The following is a 23821-nucleotide window of genomic DNA, read 5'->3' on the forward strand; positions in this document are numbered from 1 at the left end:
AGAGTCATCTCCGATGCCTACACTAACTACACAAAGCTGCTGCACAGTTGCCATTCAAGGGCTAATTTAGTACCAAAAGGCCAATATTGCTGACTTGCAGATTACAAATATCACGAGATATTAATTTATTTATATTTAAATCAGGCTAAAAGATTAAGAGAACATTCAGCAGATCCATTTACAATTAAAATGAGCGTAAGTTTGAATTACTTTTTTATAATCTGGGTACAGCTGGGGTTTGAAAGAGTTGCCGCCAGAGTGATGCAAGGCATTTGCCTTTGACAAAGTAATGCAAAATTTGTGTAAGTGGGTGAAAGAGCATTAGATTATATCACCTCGTAGGTCAGCTGGAAAATGCAATATGTATTCTGATTATGAGAGAAGAGAGTGAAAGGCAGCAAACAGGTGCTGGGACGGGTTTGGAGCGCGGTGGCAGCGCAGGGGCCGGGCTGGGACCCGCTCCCAGCTTTGACCTCTGGGCAGAGATAACTCTTTCATAGCCCCTGTTCCACTCTTCCACTTTGTATCCAAGCCCTCCGCTATAAAATGTAAAACCAGCACATAGAGCACACTGCTTTGGAGGTCTGCCACTTGCATTCAGGCAACCATTTGTACTTTTGCAGGCGTAATCAATCTCCTGTTGCTATCAGCAGGGAGTGGGGCTTTGCTGCTTTATGGCTTAAAAGTAGTTTTGTGCAAATTCTGCTTCCCTCCCCCCTCCCTTTAGCTCCACTGCTCACAGGATTTCCAGGGACATGGGCTAGAGCTGAGAAAAGAAGCTTGTTTGATTTAAGCACAGAGGGGTTTTTTGTGTGTGTGTTTATATTTTCTCTGCATCTATTAAGGGGTGAGGGGGAGAGACTTCATTTATATGTTAATATTAGCCGGCACCCTGACTAAACTGACAGAACTATTTCATGGGAAGCTGACAAATTTTGTCAGCTAGGCTATCTTTCCACATCTCAATAGTGGCAATAATCTTGATTAGCAAAACAATTGGGGGCCAAAGAAGTCCTGCTGTTCCAAAGACCCTCTTCTCAGGTTACAGTTTGCTAATGTGATGAATCCAGAGAGTCCTTCAAGCTTGAAAAAATTCCCCAAAGCAGCTGAATTTAGGCAAATGAAGGGAACCATTTTGGAGGCTGGACAAAAGGGGTTAATTTGATCGACCATGTCTCCATAGTCTTATAACAATCATTTACTTAACAAGCATATAGAGAGTCATTCCATGGAAACTGGTGGAGTTAACAGAGGAAGTTCGAATAGAATATCTGTTTATCCCAGATGTGTGGGAATTTTAGCCAAAAAACAACACCACATAATTGCTGCCTGTGGTATTGATTCTTACACAGGAACAACAGTAGAACTAAAGGGCTCTGAGCATGACAGGAAGGCCTTGGCTGTGAAGCCGTACAAGCTTCCATTTTTATCAGCTTGTTGCATTGTTAATAAAATAATTAGAAATTAACTCTTTCAGGGAAACTAAAGGAATTCAAAAGGTTTGTGCAATCCTATTTGCAGTGCAATTTAAGGCAACTACTTCTGTTTGCAAAAATAAGGGTTTTTGTAATATTTTTGATGCATATTAATTCATCTTCTTGCTTGTTATTGTATTATTACATAACAAGCCATGTTCTGAGTTATATTTATGCAACTCAAATCTGGTGTATTTTTTCTAGAGCAATCAGGCTACATTTTCCTCAGGAACAGGACGAAATAGTTACTAGTACTGTAAGCAGATGGAAATATACTTGGTGCAGGTCAGCATAAATATAAAATAGCCCTCTTACTTTTGGGTTTTATCTCCCACTTACTTATGCATGCCATTAATTTACATTTAACATTCTGATGCAATTTTTAAACTTGCATTGAAAATTTTATTTTAAAAGTACTAAATAAAGCTTCCTCTCTTTTCACACACTTGTTCCTCCCTGCCCAGCAATATCTTTGGAATAATTTCTAATTCTGTTACTGAAACAGAAATTACCATTCATATCATGTTTTGTAAGACTTAGAGATTTGACCTGGTGTGTACACACTAGTGAATATTAGTGTAAATATACATTTTGCCAGACATCAAATACAGGGTTCTTAAAAACTGCTGAACTCATCTGTCTTCAACGAGTTTCAGAAGCAATGCAATTACTGATACATAATGCAAGTATGAAAGAGGAGAGGAAGAAAAACTCTGGCATTTTTATTTCTTCTTCTTTTGCATATTTGTGGTGCTGTACACACTATCTAGAAGGAATCCACTCTTTAAAAGATGCCAGTTATGATTAGGAAGATTTTGATACAGTCATCAAACTTCCTCACTTCAAGTTATTTTCTTGGTAACTTACAAATATGGAAGTCTCCAACTTCATTAACTTTACTGTGAGCAAGTAAGGTTTTTTTCCATTTTCCCTTAAATCTCTGATAGAATGTGAATGGGAACATATTTTTAAAATTGATTACTTGTACACTTGAAAATAAGTACAGGGAGACAGAAGGATTTATCCAAACAGAATTGGTCCACAGTCTTTCACAATGACAACTGGGAAGAAGTGTGTGCAAAATTTCTACCCATAGAGAACTTTCAACATTTACATTGGCATAGATTAATGCTTATTTACAGTAAATTTCTAAGATGGGTATCTGAACTGCAGCATTAGATATTCCTCACTTCCCATCAATGTAATGCCTTTAAAGATGAGGTAACACAGATTACTCAGAAAAACTCTGATGGCAGGTGAAGTTTAGCCCAAGTTAGAAGCTTACCAACAGCATGGCACATTTGCAGCCAATGAAGCAGACTTACCAGAACGTGTGTGTCCTCCCAACTGTTTGAAAACTCTGCACAAAGCCTCTTTTTTTTCAGCATTCTGTGCTTCCAGATGTTCAAAGCTGGGTTAATTTTTTAGGAAGCTGAGGTGCTCTGTTTTGTACCATCTGTCACACACTATCATAGTGAAAAAGAGAAGGGAAACACATTAAGCAACTAACATCAAACTGTTACATGATCATTAAGAATCTCATATTTTTTCATCATGTAGATCTCTATCTGCACACAAAAATCCATCCTGCAACTGTCTCATTGAAGGCTGCATTTAACAACAGCACAGGTTGCAATGACAGTACCAGCAGAGAAACTATGCAGCCCTCATGCCATGAAGCTGATAGTTAACTCCATCCACCTATGATAATTCAGAATTTTTTGAATTTTCATTTGTTCAGTCTTTCAGTTCAATCTATATCTGAAGTTTTGACCCAAACAAAAGCTTCCTTATGGCCTCAAGCTTGGTTTGTTTCCTTTTAGGTTAAGGCGGCACAAATTTTCAAACAACCCCGAAGGCTGAAATTCTCTGTATGACTCGAGAGGATCAAACCTGTGATCCTGACTGTGCATGGCTTAGACTCTAGCAGTGACTCTGAGCGAAGTTTTCCCTGGAAGAAGGATTTCCCCCCTCCAGCCAAGCCATTGGCACAGACACTGGAAGGCAAAATGCTCCAGGCACTGAAGTGCCTCCTCTGGGAGACCTGGACATGGCACAGTGCTTTGGGTCCCCTTCCCCAGCAGCTCCTTGTGAAACAGGATATTCCTTAGGAATGTTTGCTGGTGCTCACACAGTGAGTTCAGACAGTGACTGGCCATAGCTCCTATTAAACCATAATTGCTCAAATTGCAGTTCAGCTCCTCTGCCTGATACACTGCCCTTGAGAGAGACAGACAGAATTCCCATTAAGGCTTGGTTTAGGCAGGATATCCAAGGCTTTTGCCTGTAAAAAGATGGAACTAGCTCAGGTACTAATACTACTCTGTGCTAATATTTCCCCCTTGTGACATGATTCCCAAAAGATCATAAGTGAAGAAGAAAGTAACAATAAACATAATTTGCACAATTTTAAGGAAAAGAGCTTTGGCCTGATTCCAGATATCGTCAGCAGGATGAACACAGAGGACAACATTTAGTTATAGATTAATAATCCAAGTACAAATAGTTCTGAACAAATAGAAAAAACATAACCCACAATATTAAGCAAACCACAGGACAAAGATCACTCAATTCTCAGAGCTATATTATTTTTAAGTGGGGAAACAAACCATACAGAAGTCATTGAACTCTGTGATGTCAATATCAAGGTGAACCAGACTGAATGAAACGTGCCACAAAGAGTTATGAAATGTAAAATCCAAGTGAACCATGTGGAGTTTACATGGACAGCAGTGAACTCACTGAACCAGAAAACTGACATTTTTTTCAAAAGTTCTCAAGCTTCTTTAAGTTGGAAAGTATAACACAAAATTATACATCAAATAATCAAGAATATTTCACAGGAAAGTAAATTAACTATAACACTTATGTTACTGTAATAGGTTAATTCCACCAGAATCAATTTGAATTATATAATCCTCTGCTTGCAAGACTTTACCTAAAATAAGTAATTAACTGTCCACTTTTCTATCAGTAAATGAAGAAAACAAGAGACAGGAATATTTCTTCCACCAGGAAAATAGCAACACCTTTCTCTGCAGAGGCCCATTTTGAACTATTCATAAGCTCCCACTCACATCATACAGTCTGGTTTTGCATTGTGGTTTTCAACTGGCCATCCTGTAGCTCCTCCATCATTATCACCAAAGAATTATTCTAAGAAATAAAATTCAGTACAGGCCAGAACTAACATGTGAAACCTGCTCACTCACTCTTCATCAGAGAACTAGAGATAAATATGAGTTGAGAGCTGATTTTTGCAATGAATTTTTCATTAATACTTGGACAATAATTCTGTCATATCCCTATTCTAGGGTCTAAACAATTTTCTGTTATCCACTGATAGCAGCAGGATGGTCACCTGTCCATCATTGTAATAAAACCATTTTTGCAGAAAAGATTGTTAGATACAATGAATCCTAGGCTATCAAATGAACCATTATCTATCCACCCCAGACAATCTTCAGACTGTGTTTCTCCTCTAAAAATTAAAAGATACAACATTGTAGATCTCAGGTCACAAGCATATGAAAACCTTGCCATTATATCAGTTTTTTTTTTTTAAATAATTGATGCTTCCTGCAAATTTACCTTCTCACACTCCAATATGGATGTTTATAAAATAATCCTTATTGTGTGAGCAGAAAAAGCCCAACACATCAAAATTGATTAACTTATAACATAGACACAAATAATTTTGCACTCTGGATTGAAACAGAGATACTTTCCTTAGTGTTGCAGTTTACTTCAGATCTTTCCTAAGATCTGTTACCTGGTAATATTTTATGTAGGTGAAGTGTCACAGAAATGGCTATACCCCTAGTGAAATATAAACTGAAACTTGCACAATTGTGCATTTTCTTTTGACAAAAAGAAACGTGGTCACATTTCTAGCTGCTTTTCTTCATGAATGTATTTTATTTTGCCTTATAAACACGTTGAATATAAACTGAAAAATTCCACGTTTAAATTTTTATTTCAGCTGCATAAGTCAACATTTAAGATAAAATACAGTAAAGAAATAGTTTTTCATGCTTTGAATGATCACAATTTATACATGAAGATTTCCTGAGCAGTCTGAGGTCTGATTGCACTTGTCATAACTGAAACTTTCCCAGCTACTCTCAGCTTCAATTCTCAGTATTTGGCTAAATCTGTAGTACTTGGTAAGACATAAAGTAGCTTTCTTTTATTTTCTAAACAGATGATTTCTTTCAATTTGTAATGAGATATGAATCAAACTTTGATCTTCAAGGTGAATCATTCATTAATCATAAACAAAACACGATTAAATCAGGGACACATCAGCACATATTGTAAAAATAAAAGCTTGCACAAGTCTTTTATTTAATATTAACTTCATTATGTTTTTATGTGAATTCTTGGAAGTTGGTTATCCCAGCTTAAAGTTAATATTTCCTCAGGAAAAAAACGATCATGTGATTATTCTTCATGTAGTTAGGTGGCTTTATACATGTTAATGGTTAAGCTACTTCAGAAATGACATTAAACCAAAGAGGAGTGCAGAAAGTTTCCACTGATTCTGTTGTGTCTTTGAATTACTCTGACATATAATAAGATCAAAGTACATAATAGGAAGAAAGAAGAAAATATTTTCAGAGAAGAAAAAGAGACAACTATTTGTTTTTCTCTCAGGATGATCTGTTAGCCAGTCTAGTTCCTGCTCACAATTTAGAGTAATTCTGTAAATAAAGCATCTTTCCTTTTTTACTGTTTAATCTATTTTTAATAAATTTACCAACCCACTGAAAAAATATTCAAACTGCAACTATGCTTGAGAGAGGAAAAAGACTTCTACCTTTGGTAGTTATTGCCATTTTCACTGATAGCTGGTAGGGATTTTTGCAGGTAGTAGGAAAAAAAAGGAATTCATTAGTAAAGTAAAAGTTTGTATTCTAAGAACAGTACCTATTGATAGTACCTATCTCCTTCATACCTATTTTATATCCACTTTAAATTTAATAAGTCTCAAGCTGTCACACTTGGAAGATTTCCCCCCACCAGAACAAGCATAAGGTCTAGTAAGATAAATGGCAGCTTTGAGAGGAGTTCCCTCATCTATCTGGAAAAACAAGTGAAATGTGAATGCATTAGCAGGAAAACTTCAGCTGACAGAAGCCAGCATCCACCCCCAGGAATGCACTGAAGTAACAGACCAGCCATTTGGACAGGAATGTCTTTTCTTTATTCTCTGAAGGAACTGTAGTTTAAAAGTTTGGAAGGCACATCCAGAAAACCAGAGTGTAATCGCAACACCTGTATTTCTGTGAGCACTTAACCTTTCAGGAAACCCTGACAGTCATAGCTACTAATGAAATATAGTTCATTGATTTTTCCTTTTCCTGCAAGAATATATATTTTATATATAACATAAATGCAACAGTAGGTCTTCACCTGCTATCAATAGGCCATGCATGCAACAAAGAGCCATGGGTTGTGTCTAACTCTGACAGAGACATTGCATCTGTAAGATCCTCAGAGGCTGCAGGAGATGCTGTCAGGTTCAGGAGAAACAAAACAGCCTGGGAGGCACCCCAGTGCCCAGCACCTGTTTCAGGAAAGGCATAGAGGGAAATAGAAAAGAGTGGAATAAATGGGAAAAGCTCCAAGAGGATGGATAATAAAAGCCAGCATAACCAGGTAATTACTTGCTGCTTTATCACCCAGGTACTGCACACCAAGTGTCATGCAGTGGTTAGTTATGCTGTAAGGTGACATCCAGCTCCTAGAATCAACAAAACCTGTGAGAATACTCAGCTTTGTAAGCAGGAAGGCAGGTTTTAGGGAAACATCCTGGCTAATTGTATAGGAAACAGCAGAACTGAAAACCCAAACGAAGAGAGCAAACACAGCAAAGTTTGGTCCCAGGTGACCACAAAAGACTTGAGACGGTCATGTCCTTACTTTGCAGGGTCTCTATCAAAATACTGCTCCAGTGAAACACATTAATGAACTGGAATGGAAAAAACTCCAAAACTTCAAAAGTCAGTGTCACTTTGTGTCACAAAATTCATGTCCAAGTGTTCTACAATTTACCCAAAGAAGTGAAACAAGTCCTGGAGGGCTGCCTCAGTGCCTTTCCCCTGTCTTATCCCCTCAACCTCCATCTGTTAATAATGATCTACGTAATCCATGTGTCATGTGATATAGTCATCAAAAAGTGATGTACCTGCACATAACACATACAAAACAATATGAGAAGATATTTTTAAGAAGAAGAGAGAACCTTAAACATTAATAAGTAGCAAATCTGTGAAATCAAAGCATTTTCCTCCTTTTTTTATAATAGCCTTTCATTCTTTTTATGATTTGTCTTTGAAAGCTCTTAAGCTCTTCCTGTGGATGACAGTTGATATTGTTCTTCCATCCTGCTGCAGACAGCACAAGGGAGGGAGGGAAAAGAAGAAAAACCCTATTGTACAGCTTTTCGTCTCTGAAACATGATTTTTATAATTAATATATACAACTGAGAAGAGAAAGGTACGTTATAATGAAGTGCAATTAAGAGGTGTTTGTTCCTGTCCCACACATAAGATGACTATAATTTCCTTGGCTGTTTAGAAGTCAACCATTATCATTACATTTCACACATCTTTTCTACTTTTTTTTGCACTTCTGATTTTGTTTATTTTCAATTAAAAACTCCAAATAAACATACATACAGAAAATCTGATATTCAAGTAACATCATCTTTTAATTATATTGTGCAGTGATCATTAAACCTAGTGCTTATACTAACCTTTTTGGATTTAATTTCATAGGCATGAATGGATCTGTCAATTTTGCATTAGACTTAAATTCATGCAAGGAAGAATAGAATGTGCATTCACACAGCCTATATTGCATGTAACCACAGATGTATTATTAGAGGAGTAATTTAAAGCTATTCTTTTGGCATATTTGTTTTTAAATTCCCCAAACCCATATCACAGCACAGTTTTCTACTTTAAATTCTGCATTATTATTTGCATTACTGCAGTGACTACCCTTTCAAATCTCACATACACCCACACAAAGAAGCAATCACTGCCTGGGAGACCTTACAGAGTGAAGATATTAAAGGGACAAAACACGAAGAACAAGACATATCCTCACTGACATGATGGTGACATTTTTGTTAGCTTTAAATGCAGCTTCCTTGAGAGGGTTCCTTCCCATTGGGACTAGTCCAGCTGAAGCCACAGCAGATCAAAGCTGGGAGTCTTGGCTGCCCTAACCCAGCAAAGAGCCCTGCAATGACTGGGGAAGTTCAGACTGACAGCTGAGCCTGTGTTTTGAGCTGAAGTGCCATTAAACAAATGCTTTCTTTCCAGTTTAGATTTGTAAAACCTTTATAAAGTGAGCCCAGAAGGAGCTACAAAGGACTGGTTGCTGACAGACAAACAGATGCAGACAGACAAATTGAAAACTCAGGCCTGATTAAAGCCCACAGAACCATATGGAAAGATTGCCATTGAGCACAGTGGGCTCCTTCACAGAGGCATTTTACCTCAATAGGAAGTAGATGCTACCTTATCTTCAAATAAGAAAATAATTTTTCTCTTTAGGTACTTCTATTGCTAAAAATATTCTTTGACATTAAAATTACTTGATTTCCCCCCAGTTTTTCCTCATGTGCTACTATTTCTGCTGAAAATTTTGATAGACATAATTGTATTTCTCTATGTGCACTTGTGCCAATTAAGCTAAATAACTCAATTGTTCTTGCAATGAGTACGAACTCATTTACCAGAGCAAATATTTTCTTTCAATTGTTTTTGTATGTTTTTGTTTCTACAGAATACTTCCTGAGAAAAATAGTTCAGCTTTAGTTGTCAGAGACTACTTCCACTCTATGTAAGACACAGTTGTGGTTGCTAGTGCTGCTGTTTGTTTTTTTTTTTTTTGTGGCTGTAGTTCAGCCACTAAAATATCTGAAAAGATAAATGTGCTACATTTCCCATGTTGGAAAAGTGCATATTGTCCTTTTATCACAAAATTTACTGGCTTATCTTCATGCTTGTGCATTTCCCTTCTCTTGATATACTGTTCCAACAAGTGATCAGCCTTATTTGATTGACATGGAGTTGATATAAATTAGGAGATGGATTCCTGTACATTCCATTCTTCAGAAAAATTTATCCACATTATTGTCCATTTGCTGTCTGTATTAAGTGCACTGACTTATAGTTGATATTTTCCTGGCTTTAATACTGCTTCCTTCATATATAATACAAATTGATAGGAAGGCATTTCGAATGGTCTGAGAGATTTCTTGAAACTATGAGTACACTATCAGGTTAACATTATCTGCCATTGATACATTATTTTGTATTGTTCCCCCTTTATCTTCTGTTTTATATTAGAAGTCATAAAACCTTGTATTGCAAAAAGCCAACAATTCAATCAACTCTATGCCAGCAGTTAAAAAAACTTGAGTTTGCCAAAGCACGGAGCATATCCCAGCTGCTCTCTGGTAAGATGTGTTAGAGTGACCATGCAGATTTCTCACTTGCTTGATGAAAGACAGACTTGGTGGGATTTGTACTTTATTCACTGATTAGAAACAAGGAGTGAGCCAGAGCCACATCTTTCAACAGCTACAGAAGATTAAAAGTTATATTTTAAATGTCAGAATACAGCATCAGTTCAAAAAGTTTCCAGTCTTGCTAATTTTATCCTTTGGGTTGCATAAAAGTAGTAAAAATAATAAAAAACCCCTTCCTATCTTGGTCTTCTTTCTAGACTTCCCAACCCCCTTATTAGCCCTTCCTTCCACCTCCTTTCCCTTTTTATTGGGAATCATCTATAAAGCATGAAGAAGTTGTTAAAAGGAAAAAGCTGAAGCTGCATGAGCTAACCAGCAGCTGCCCAGTGAAGCTGCATGCAGCCTGTACACAAAACTTCAATTACTAGCTCTGCTGAGTTCAAAGAGATTGTTTCTGGGAACAAATGTTCTGGTGTTCTAGCATGGATACAACCTGGTCTAAATGGAGCAGTGAAAGGGGATTTTCTTCTCCTCTCTCTTGTCCTTTTTGGTAAAATCTCTTGGAACATTTACATGCTACCAGATTGTTTCCCTACTTCTCACCAAATCCTACTCAATTTTATGACAGTATGGTTTAGACCTGCATTACCCTGTTAATCAGCCTTATAACATCTTACCACTTGTGCTAGAATGACTGAAAATAGTGGGAATTCAGCATTTCAGGAGGATGAGTAGTCTAAGTCATACAATTCCAATGAAATTCATAGCTTGAAGTGTTCCACACTTATAAGTCATATTGTTCTAAAGGAGGGATTTCATAAGGCATCTCCACTCCTCCTCCTTCCAAGGCAGTCTTTAAATTCAGGCACAACCCACAGCTGAAGTTTGCTTTGCTCAGAAAGGCTCTAAATGCTCCCTGTAGCACAGCAGGAGGCTGCTTTAAGGCAGCTGAGATTGGTGGGTGGATGGAGAAGGCATGAGCCCACAATTACACCCCATTCCACTGATGTGTCTGGAGCTGCAGTGACTCCAGGCAAAGAAGTTGAAGTGAATGGGAGCTGATATCTCTTCAAGACAGGCCTAAAAATACCTGTCAGGGCTGCAGATTTGAAGCAATTACCAGGAGCAATTCAGAGTTTTCCTGCTGGGAGCCAAAGATACTGCAGAATCATTTGTAACAGGCTGTGTGGAGTACCTGGTTATGAGAGAAGTGAAGCACAAATGTTTCTGAAGTGCACTGGAGGGAATTCATCAGCACCAAGACAAGGTCTGAAAGTCTGGATAGGATTCAGAAGTGGACAGGATCTCACCCACTCAGGACACCCAACATGTAAACTAACAGCAGCTAAACTCTGCCATTTCCATGAAGCTAGGAAAAGTCTCTTAAATTCACATGCCAGCCTCCTGGGAAGAGAAAAAGCATAGTCATGTCCTAGTCACCATGAAAGGAATTTGCTTTTATACCCTGGGAGTTATTTGGACTCTTCTGAAGCTAATCATTGCTAATCATTGACATTAGCATAAAAAAATCAAGACAAACAGCAAGTTTATTAGATGCACACCACTCATTTCTGATTTTGGCTAAAGCACTAGCTACAAAATTAATCTGGTGTATAGAAAAACTGAGTCAAAACAACAATCTAAACAAGTACTGAGTGCCTGAAACTGCTTCCTACTCCCATGTTTTTTCTGTCAAACACAAGACCTTGCAAAAAACATGAGAGAAAGATTTCTTGAGAAATCATCTTTGGCTAAGGCCAAATTAAAAATTCAGTCCTTTCCCTGAATTGAGAGGGACTCCAGTTTCTACTAGGAAAAGTAGTAAACTAGTGTTTACTGATCCACCAGGGCATAAGACTGAGGAAAAAAAATCCCATTTGGCTTCCCCATATTTATTTCTTGATCAAAATATGGAACATGTTAAATCCCAGAAAGAACATCTCAGAACATATGATATTATTATGTAAACATAACAGGCATGCTGGAACATATGGATGTCATGTAATGAACATGAGTTTATCAGCTTACCCCTGCAAGACAGAAGTGAACTATTGATTTGAGCACTATGTGAACTATCCTGATGTTTAGAGACAATTCTGTGTGATTCCTAAATAATAACAACAAAAAATCCTTTCAATTTTCTCTTTGCACTGAGGCTCAATATAGATCTAACCAACAAAATGCATCCATGTCTCCCAGATGTTGCCTTATTTTCTGAAGTGTATCTGACTTTTCTATGAGCTACGTTAGAATAAAATCATGCAGTAACTCAGAGATAAACATACACAATGAGTGCATTTCACACTAATGTCTCCCAACACATTTCTGTACCAATCAAATGTCTCTGGAGGCCAACAAGATAATCCCCATGATCAGATCTCATGTGGACTCAACTTGATTTTGCAGTTGGTTACTTTCTTCTGGCCATTCCTCACACCAAACTTCTCTTCCTGCATTACTAACACCTGCTGTACCAGAGCACCCGTCAGCTTTCAAGCCCTGAGCTGTTCAACAAGCTTCACAACCTTCCTGTGTGAAGGAAGCACCAATTTTTTATCTCCCTCTGAAGAGGAAGAAAATGTTTACACAGTGGAAAAGCTGGATGCAATGTTTTCCTTTGAAGTCTGCAGCACAGACCTGTGACTTAGGTATTTGTGGTTTGAAAAATTTGTAACTTAAGTATTTTTACCATCTGTTTATTTACACTGGAAGGTTTTCAGTACTCATTAAGAGCACATCACTCATCGTACACTCTCATTTGCTCTGAAAATTAGGTGCTTTTTATTTATTTATAAAAGCTTTATTGCTGAGCTCCTTCCACTGTTTCCTCCTAATTTGTACATTCTCCTAATCTCTACATGAAGAATTATAAGTCTGAAATGTTTCATTTTTTATTCAGTGATCTGGAACGCACCCATTGAAGCAAATGAGGAAGTTTTTCACTTCAGTAACAAAATATCACTTGGGTAGCTTTCAAGCAATAATGTTCTCACAACTTGATTGCACCACTACTGTGAAGATTGCTGTAAACACCATTGACTATCCTCATACTCTCAAATTTTACTTTTCAGAAGAAGTATCACAGCTTTTGTGTTAGCTGAAATATGGAGACTATGAAATCATGGAATAACTGGCTATATTGAAATAAGCATTTTTTACTAACCTCAGTGAAGGCAGGATTTCTTGATGGCAAGGAAAAACTACTGTCCAGAATCTACCTCGATTATAGGAATACAATGACTCTGCTGAAGTCAGGTTTCCACAGTGAAATTTCTATGGCCCCTAAAGAGGGGGACAGTCAAAATTTAATTCTCTGCAAATCCTTTTATCAGCAGCAAGAAAAACATGAAGAAATACTCAGAATTAAGACAGATACAGACACCAGAAAAATAAAAGTACAGATGTTGATGTCAGCTTTGACAGCTACACTGCTGACTGGCATATGCATGTTGACAGCTGAAGATGAAGGGCTAAAGTAGGAGGAGAAAAATATTCCAATTCAATTTAATTGATGCAAATGACTATGACATAAGTAAACTATAACATGAGCTATGAAACAGGAACACCAGATGCATGGAAATTTAAGTACTTTGTGAATTTTTATATTAACTATGCCAGTAAGTGATCAAAGTCATCCTCTCCAACCACAGGTATATTTTTAAAATCCTTCCAAGGAAAAATACTGCATTTACCATGATGAAAATGAAAGAACTAAGATAGTTCCTACACTGAAACAGTTAATTACGTAATAGGTTGTTTCAGTAAATGCTGATAGCCCAAAAACTTTGTCACCTAGAAATAATCTGGGAAATACATTCAAGGACTGCTGTTTTGCTATACTTCAGGGAGCAACATACGTTTCCTAGATTTATCCCTCTGCTCCCCATCACCCCTTGTTCATAAAATATTCCCAGTTCAATATTTTATGAACAGAAACACAAAAGACAGATTTCTCATGAACATTAGTTTCTCTTAATTTGATTTGCCCTGTGCTTCTTGTTGCACCCTTCTGGCTAAGGAAAGTGCTTGGAGATCTTGCAGAACATTGGCAAAAATATTAAGGTTTCTGGAAGGTTTTTCTGAAATCACTGCCAAACTTGTTCAGCAGTTACCATATTGGTGACTGTAAATGAGTATATAATTTCATAATGGATCTACACTGAAGTCTATTCAAAATAACTTATTTATACATTGAGATTATCTAAGTAAATAAAGACCAAGTTTTCCAAAACATTAGTTCTATTCCACCTTCAAATCAAACAACAATTTCAAATAAATTTTGAATACTTTTATCTGCAGCTGTCCTACTTGATACCTAAAAAACAAAAAATCCAGAAAAAAAGTTTAGGATTTGCGCCAATTTTTTTTACTATCCAGGTTAAAAAAGTTTATTCTCTAACAAACTAAACAAAAAGAAACCAAAATAAAGATTTCTGTCTGGCACAAAATTAAATGTCTTTACAGCATTTTAACTACTTATAAAAAGTAGTAGGTTGGAAATATAGACGTGGATACATGAAGAGAAGGAGGGAGGCAGATTCAGCATTTTGATATTTCAACATGCCTTTTTTACTTGAGTATGATCACCACATTTAACCTGAATTCAGCGTTACTTTTAGGTGCCAAGAATCAAAGGGCTCAGTGAATTGGTATTTATCAGGAAAAAAAATACAAACAGAAGTCACCCAGATATCTACTGCAACTCTAATTATCCTGAGACTAATGCCCATTGGATTGTGTGTTTTAAAGATTCACCATGGAAGAACAAAAATGATATTTGAAATTTCATGATTATAAGCCGCACCACTTTGACTAAAATTTTGGTCCGAACCCGGAAGTGCGGCTTATAATCATGAAATTACTGTACATTCCTTCACCTGTTCTGGGGTGGATATGTGACATACCCACAGGCAAAGCACCTGCCTGGGCAGAAAGCACCTGAAACACACAGTTCCCAGCTCAGGCTTCCCTTGAGTCCCTTCTGATCCTGATCTGGGCTGCTCCTGCCCGGGGAGTGCCAATGAAGTCTGGATGGACAGGGCCACTGCTGCTGGCCACCCTTAATCCCTTCCCCCCAGGCTCCTGCAGCTGAAGCTGGCTGCTGCTCCCTGACAGGCTCTTTCCAAAGCTCCCTCCCAAGGCAAGCTTGGACCATGCACATCCTTAGAAATAAGGGCAGGAGGGCTCTGAGCTAAGCTGGAGTTGACTCCAACCATGGGACAGCTTGCCTAGACCACAGCCCACACTCTTGAGAACTTCATGATAAAGTAAATTCCCCACCAGATTGAACAGTCCCAACTGGACACGAGAGCTCTACTTTGAGGTGGAGTCAAGTGACCCCTAAGCCTTGCAAAAACACTGCTGGAATAACTCTCCTAATTCTGCTCTGCATTAATCCATTGATCATCAGAGGACTCTGAGCTGCAAGCTGTTTATACAGAGCTGGACCCCATTTAAATCAGAATCCGATATCCCAAAATCAGTGAACAGAAAAACTAGGGAATATTATTAAATAATTTTTTTTAAAAAAAGGACACACACATGCACGCACAAGGTCAATCAGGCAAGTAAATACCATTAGTCAGGGGGAAATCTGTTTCATGGGTGCTCTGATTTTGAAGGCTCAGTATTCATGAATGAAACATATTATTTCAGTCCTCAAATCTGTGTACAATTTACCATGAAATGTTGATTCATAATTCTTCTCAAGCTTTAAATGCAGGAATTATATGTATATTTTAAGATAACGATACAGGCCACTTCATAAACACTGTCTTTGATGCAAAAGATCAGACAACTGTTACTGGCTTTTATTAGTGGAGGAGGAAAGTGAGGCTTGGCGTCAGCAGACAGACTATTGTATGTACAATATCTGTGACTTAAGTTTACTTCAAGTTGGCTCCTTTGTAAATTCCCCAGGCTCTATGAAATCTAGAGTTGGGGCTGATAAAAACACTGAAAAATAAAAAGGCATCCAAAAAAGCATTTTATAAATGCAGCATATTTTATAAAAAGCAATCTCAAATCTGCTCCAGGTAGACACATAAAATCTTATGAATAAGTTCAAAGCATGGTTAGAAAACTTTTATGCACTCCCTTAAAATAAAAAAAAAAGAATGCGTATGCATGTTTAGAGAATCTTTGATATAGGTATGTGTGTGCACACAACTGAGTCTGAATTAAATAGTTTCCTTGGTATGAATATGTAAACATCAGGTTTTGCTAAATAAATAACTTTTATTTTTGCTCTGACAAACAGATGCTGCAGCAACAGATACCCTAACTCTCTACTTGATCCATGGTGCTGTTCATTTTCTGGGGAGTTCCATATGTCATAAAGCAATATAGGGAACTGCTGTAGTAGCAAAGGTGATGGCCCCACTCCTCTGTCCCAAGGGACCCAACTGCCTGGAGCAGGGGTGCAGGTGGTGGGAGCCAGGGGAAAGGCCATGCCTGTGGGAGATCTGATTCACTGGGACTCCCTGAAAACAACTGAAAACAACAATGAGACCCTTACTATGAAATGTAAAGGTGAGTTCTGGTGGTGGAATCTCAAAGCAGCTGTGAAATGCTGCTGTTGTCTCTTTGTGACAATGAAACCCCCACACTCTGGAGGCACACAAGGATAAATCACGAGCTGCTGGTAACAACCAATGTATTTTTTATATCATATATCTCTAATTATTCCAGTACTACTTATGATATTTAAATAGATTGGCATTAGTTGAGGAAAAAGTACTTCCTTTCATCCTGCTCACCATCTATCAAAAACAGAGACCCTTTTTGCAAGTCTGCTAAAGTCCTTGGTTAATGGGAGGGAGGGGAAGGAGGTGTTAATATGCTAACACACTCTCTCAGAATCAGATTTTGTGTATTCCAATTGTTTTACTTTTTAAATCACTGTTATTACAGACCTGTATGTTATTGACTTAATGCACTTAGTATCTACAGAACAGTATTTTCAGCAGCCATTTAAGGTATGCTGCCATTAAAATATGGAGTTAATATCAGGATACCATGATTCAGCCACATGACACTGAAAGTACAATGTGAGGCAAGGGATCTTCTAAATCCTAACCTTGAAATCCATACAGGAGAGCCATGCAGTGGCTAAAGGAATCAGTTATCAGGAGTTCATCTAAATGAGTGTCATTCTGGTACCCACCACTCCATTACCAGCTCCAAGGGAAGTACCGGGGCTTACTCTGTAAAACCTGTGGGTATAGAATTGAATTTCATATAGAAAAAAGGAAAAGTTCACAAACAATCATCTTTAGAACGAATTACAGGCTTATTATAAGGTATAACAGAAGGAGCCCAGCCTTAGATAAATAGACATTTCAACTGTTCCGTGAAAAATATTTGAACACTTAATAGGAGTGGAATTTTGGTTTAAGATACCTGATTAAAAAGGAGGGAAACTGCATTCCTCTCTATGTTTTGTCCTAGAGCTCATGAATAATGATCTATAAATCTTTGATTTAAACCATAATTTCATGAGTTTTTCTAGCAAGAAGCAGAGGCTTAAGCACTTTCTACTCAATTCAGTGCTTCTCTTACTGCTGTTTCTGACATTCACCTGGCAAACTGGATTTGGGTTAAAAATAATGAGGCAAGGATGAATATTTGAAAGACACCACCATATTTGATAAAATATCCACCTTTGGGTGTGGTATTAACCCAAACATTTTTCTTACTCTGGGTTTATCATCTACCCTCCTACAGCCTGGAACAGGATGTGGAACCAAGAGTGACTCAAAAATATACATTTGGAAAGGCATAAAGTATTCTGAGTAAAATAATCCCTGACAGTAAACATAGAGAGCATTTAAAGAGACAGATGAGCAGATAAAGTGAGGTATTATGGGCCAGTGTAATTTCATCAATCACAATTGGAACATGGCACCCTGTGGAACAGCGCTGGCACGTGGGAGCCTCTTGGAACAGCAGCAAAGGGGAAGATGAGGAATCATTCATCAGTGATTCTGACCTCCAGAGAAAAGCAAAAATATCAGAGGCTGGGAAGTAGCTGTTTAGCATCCCCTTATTTACCCACTTCATTTAGTAAATGTATTAAATTAAACTGCAGATGTTCTGCTGTCAGCACAGCAGGGTAGAGGCAGAGAACAAGCAGGCTCTTTCCTGATAGAAACATTTTATGTACTGTAAATAAACAAACACCATTTTGTTAATTAGCAAATGAATTATTTTTCAAAAATGCTCCACTGGGCTCTTTACAGCCCAAGCTACTGTAGTCCCTATTTTTAAGAGACCTTGCAATCAAAGAGGGAAAATGTTCAGACTCTTGAAAATTGTAGCTCTTGAAGAACTAATTATCCCTATTCCAATCATGTTCTAAGCTAAACATTTTATCAATACTTCTAAAATCAAAATCACAATAACCAGAACGGAAAGGAAACCAGACTGAAAGGAAAATCACTTAAGAAAAATATCAGCAATATCAAGTTCATATAATTAATTTCATTTTTAAAAATACTTTTATTATTAATGATCAGAGGGAGATTTCCTAATAAATTTAAACAAAAAGACTCATATCAACCATCCACGTACTCTTATAAGAAATCACAATGAAAGACTTATGGAAAGGAAGTCCATTTATAGTTGAGAGAAAAAACACAGAAAATCTACCCCAAAGTAAACCTTATATCTGATAGTTGCATTTCATTGCATCATTGTGCTCATTTGTTCCAACTTGCTGGCTCAGTAAAGTTTTTAATAGACAGATGGCTAATTTTATCATTTCAACCCAATTTCTTACTGGACCAACTCCAAAGATCCAGTGTTAGTGTAATGCCATGGATAAAGGTCAACAGAATAAGAGGAGAACATATGCTAATGTCAGCATTTCACGAAGTCTTCTTTAACAGAATATACAGTGCTAAGCTGAGGGATTTGCACTGGCTCAACACTAACACCATATGGGTGGCCTGTTGAAAAGTAATGATGGCCTAAGCATAGAATCTTAATCAGGTACTGATGGCCAATGAATCAAATAGCACCACACGAGTAATCACTAAGTGATTAAAAAAATTACAGAAGATGTATTGCTGAAATTACTCTGCTAACTAGGGAAGTGATTTTGTCTTAACTAAAGTCTGTCACATCATTACCTCTTAATCTTAACCCCAATCTTTTTTATCCTCATACAAATCTTTCACAAATAAAAAGAACTCAATTTTTGGTTGTTATGAACATTTATGTGCATAAGGAAAATTTACTTGCAATTTAGTGACTCTACATTATTGATTTTAAGAATTGATGAAAGCTGCACATCAAGGGAGGCATTCCTCTCTGTTAATTGTCAATGAGCAATAGGAAAATTTCTTGCAAATTTTATAGATAAGCCTTTATTTATTTTAAAAAAATTTTTTATTTGATGAAATTGCTTTTATTAGGTGAACAAGACTTGTCTCTGTAGTCTGTGCCTAATAATTGTACCACACATTACTGCTGCACACATTAAAATGCTGCTCACCACACATGGCAGGTTGCCCCACTTCACAGAGAACTGTGCTATGTGGAGGCAGGAGGGTACCTGCACACCCTTCCCTTTCTTTAGGAAAAAAACACTGCCTGCTTAAGATAGTCTTGAATATAGCTGGAACTCATTAGAGGCAAGGCCATAAAATCAATGATTAAATAGATTTAATTTCCCAAAAAAACAAATAAATAAATAATCTATTAGATGAAGAGTTGCAGACAGTTTCCTCAAAGGAGGGGTTGCAGAAATGCCTGAGAAGTTGTAGCATTACACCTACAAACCCAGTTTCAAAGATGAGTTCACTTTCTCACCCCATCTTCAGTTCCACGATGTATCTCACAGGAGCAGCTAAAGCAATCTGTGTAATCCAACCTCCAGAGGGGCAGTCTCTCCCCTTCCCATCTTGTCAGATAGGTATTTTCATTTTTTGCCTCTTCCATTCAGAGAATTTTCTATTGCTGATAGGAAAAATAGAATAGCTTTAAATCAGACCATCAAGAAGACGTGTTTGCATCTAAATTAAATGGAGGGTAGGAGGAAAGGGGTTTCTAGAACTGCCTCCTTCACTCTCATATTAACATAGATGCTGAGTGAAGAAGGACACTGAAACTTATCTGCTCCAATCTGCAAAGAGATGAGATGATTTCAGTTTTGAGCACAGATGTTTGGTGTGTGTACAGTTGATTTACATGCATTTAACTGGGGGGGCAGGGGGCTGGGGACAGGATGCAAAGAAAAGAGCTCAGACCAGAATGCTTTTTCTTCAAAACTGCTGTAATCTTTTAAAAAGAAGCAGTTACACTTGAAAGAAATAGTTTCAAATAATCGACCTTGATACTCTTAGTTCTGAAGTAGTGGGCACAATGCTGACTGATATGAACACAAGATATTTTTGTAAATAGAGGTTTTGCATAAAAGTTGTATCCTTCTTTTCATGGGACACAGTTTACACTAAGAAACACTTCACCAGTGCAGATGGGCTACCCTCACAAAAGGAGAAAAGAGATTTTAGAAGTGTTTCAAATCCTCTTTTATGAAAACTTGATCAATTCTAAACCCAAGTAGTCCCTGCAAAGAACTTTGTTCCCTAAATTTCACTTCCTGAAAATGACTACCAACCCTTTCAGACAAGCCCACAGGAATTTATTCAAAACAAAACGAGTAAGTGGAACAAAGCCCAAGGTTCTATCTATAGAAACCAGCCTTCAACAACACCAGGAAAATACCCTCAGAATACAACTTTTGTAAATAAATGCTTCTATCATACTACTTTGAAGAGTTTATTTAAATATCCATAAAGTATTGCATTTTATTTTTATCCAATAAGTACTGAAAGCAGATTCCCTTATAGTGGAATATCTCTCTGATTTATATTTAAAATAAATCTTGGTAAATGTGAGACATACTCTAGAGTAAAACTTCTGCATAAAGCTTAGAATCCATACAAATAGAAAATTGTTTTCAAGAGATAAAAGTGATTTACACCAGAAAAACCTCAAGGTAACTCAAAGATTATTTGACACTAGTCAAGGAATGAAATCCTCACAAGCTTTTTAATATTCAAACCTGAATAACTATAGTCTTTGGCTGCTAATATGAAATGTTCTCACTAAATTTAAATATTGTGAAAAAACATTCAGACTAAAAACAAAACACAGCTTAAAGAAATGTCAGACGTGTACAAAATTACTGTGAAAGAGGAAAAAGAAGAAAGAAAACCCCCCAGAAATTAGGCCAGTTTTTAGGCTACAAGCCAACTGTTTGCTCTACTTTGCTTTATTTATTAGTTCTTAAGGTATTTAAAACTTCGGCATTAAAACTGGAGAATGATTTGCAAATGAATGCAGTTGCAGTTGTGAAAATATAACTCACAGCTGAATGTGGGTTATTCAGACAAATGGCTGCTTTGTTAGAGGAGGGGAAGTGAAGTTCTGTGTTAATTTATTACAAACTGCAGCATTTCAACCCTGATGTCCAGGCAACAATGTTTTTTATTTCAAGTAATTTATAAGTACTTCCCATAGCACTTAACAGTGATGTCTTTGGCTGTTTCACCATGGTACCAGAGTGTATATGTATTTACTGTGGGAATTTGTTTTTAATAAAACTGTTGTAAGGCATTTTTATTCCTTCTCTTTGTTACATTAGAAACATTCTCTGCATAAGTAATGTATTTTTTCTGACTTGAAAGGCAGCAGATTATGGCCAGCACTGTTTTTGGTTGTGTAAAATGATGACAGGCTAAGTGATTTCTCAACCAAAGCAAGTTGTTTCACTTGTCATGACTTAATTTCCCCCTCACCCCCCACTTTAATACTGGGGATGGTGCATGACTTCTGCAAGGTCTCTGTGTTGGTGTAATCATGGCAGTGCCCAGATAAGATGTGGTCAAGATGAAAATGAGAAAGCAGAAAAGAAGTGCAATGTCTGACTCACCAAAAGTAACTGTGGCATTTCTGAAGAAGCGATGACAAACCTGCCATGTCAACAGCTAAAATTGCTTCAGCAGTTCATCTTCATGATTAAAAAAAATAAGTTACAGGTAATCTTAATTTAATTTCGGTTTAGATGTATATTCAACAAATGGATATTGCTACACTTTTGTAAGGTCCTAAAAACGAGACATCAGAAATGTCTTTATTCATTCAGGTAATGTGTCACTCAAAATAGTCCTGGAATTTGTTTGTCCTCATAGTCTTATTCCATCTGTTTCAAAGGGTTAAATTATGACAAATATAATAATTTTAATGCAACTTAGTTTTGAATGTCATTCTCCAGAGGTTTTTGTAGAATTACTACAGCAGTAGAAAAAATTAGAGTCCAATTACATCCTCATTTAAGTCCTTTAACACTGGTTAGTATGTGTAAATATGTGACATTTGATTTCTTCTAGCCCTAGATTATGTTTAACAAGAACAATATATATAAATATTACCATAATAAAGCTTCATGTAAGAGTTTTTTTACACTTATTAAGTAAAAGAGTTTATAGATATTGAAATGTATTAATAAAAATGCAGGTAACAGGTTTGTTTCCTTGGACAAATTTAAAACTCAACTTTCTGAATCTCTGCTGTAAGCTTCAGACTCTTGCTTAAACACAGAGGGTGATTCTTGGCAATGTTAACTGTTTTTTAGTTTTCCTTTTAACTTTTTAGAAAAAACCCTCAAAACAAAAAGATTGCTGAAGTGAAAGCCTCAATTCCTCAGTTAGCAGACTCATGCCTGGAATTTTATTGGCCAAATCCTAACATTCAATCCATTGTCAGCTACTTTATATCCAAACCACTTTGACATTATTTATCAGAAACATGCTTGAGCAATTGCATAAAAATTCTGCAGAAATCTTCTCATCTTTGGTACAAAAAAAAAAAAATGTTTAATCATTTTGTTTCATGTATTTGTTTTATCCTCTGCAAAGCAGAGAGAAGAAAAAAGAATCAAGAAGTCCCCATAAAAATGCTCTTAACATGTAATGCAGGGAAATATGAAATTTGACTTCAGAATATAAGTGCATATTTGGCATTGTTTTAGAATCATTTCCTTAAAGCTAAGCAAACACCTAAAAGTTCTCTCACCAGAGGAATCCTGAGGCTGTCACATTTTCTGTAATCTGTAATCTGTAAAGGAGATGGAGTTTTTGGTTCTGCTCAGCAGTTTTACTCAAAACCCATTTTTTTTTTCCTTCTCTTGTACAATACCAAATATATTTTTATTTTACTTCTGAATTATTCTAATATAAGATGTGTGACCGGATCATAAACCCTTATGGTAGTTTTTCATTCTTAAAATGGCAAAACAGACTTCCCTGCTCCCTGATCTGAGTGTCTGTCCCCCCAAACTTCACACAGGTTCAGTGTGGGGAAGAAAACCCTGCAGAGCCATCCCTGTTTCCCATGGATGCAGCTGAGTTTCCACCTGGTGTGCATGGAGTGCCAAGGGACAAGCCCAGAATCCGTGGAGCAAAGCTCCAACAGCAGACAGCAAATTTCTGTGCATTTGTGAGGCTGGTCCCCAGGGTTACACCAGGAGCCAGAAGGGCTGTGAAATATGGTTTATAGATAATTGGTTATTTATTGATAGAGTTGGAGAAATTGGAACATAAAGTACCAGATTGTGATTATTGCTATATGTTCTCAGCTCTTTAGCTGAAGCTGAAGAGAAAGGTCATCCCTTACAATGCAATGTTTCCTGAGAAAGTTTCTTCACACTTAAATGAATGGTAAAGGAAATACCCCAACAATTTGTAAAATATGTCAAAAATCATATGAATTTCAGTAACAGCCAAGGGACTTTATTAATTTTGTGCATATCCACTGGAGTTCTTCAAAACACAAAACCATTAGGGTACATTAG

At 37.0% G+C, this 23821-nt stretch overlaps 1 long non-coding RNA gene across 2 annotated transcripts in view; it reads right to left on the reverse strand.

Annotated features, from left to right (window-relative positions):
- The window catches only part of LOC117001612, a 114603-nt gene extending 111667 nt beyond the window's left edge, over nt 1-2936 (reverse strand). For both annotated transcript variants that reach the window (XR_004419080.1, XR_004419079.1), the window contains exon 1: nt 2801-2936. This is a non-coding gene — a long non-coding RNA (uncharacterized LOC117001612). The remainder of the gene's footprint in view (nt 1-2800) is intronic.
- Between the last annotated feature and the right edge of the window lie 20885 nt (nt 2937-23821).

This window comes from Catharus ustulatus, chromosome 11, assembly GCF_009819885.2.
Source record: "Catharus ustulatus isolate bCatUst1 chromosome 11, bCatUst1.pri.v2, whole genome shotgun sequence".
NCBI classification, from domain to species: domain Eukaryota; kingdom Metazoa; phylum Chordata; class Aves; order Passeriformes; family Turdidae; genus Catharus; species Catharus ustulatus.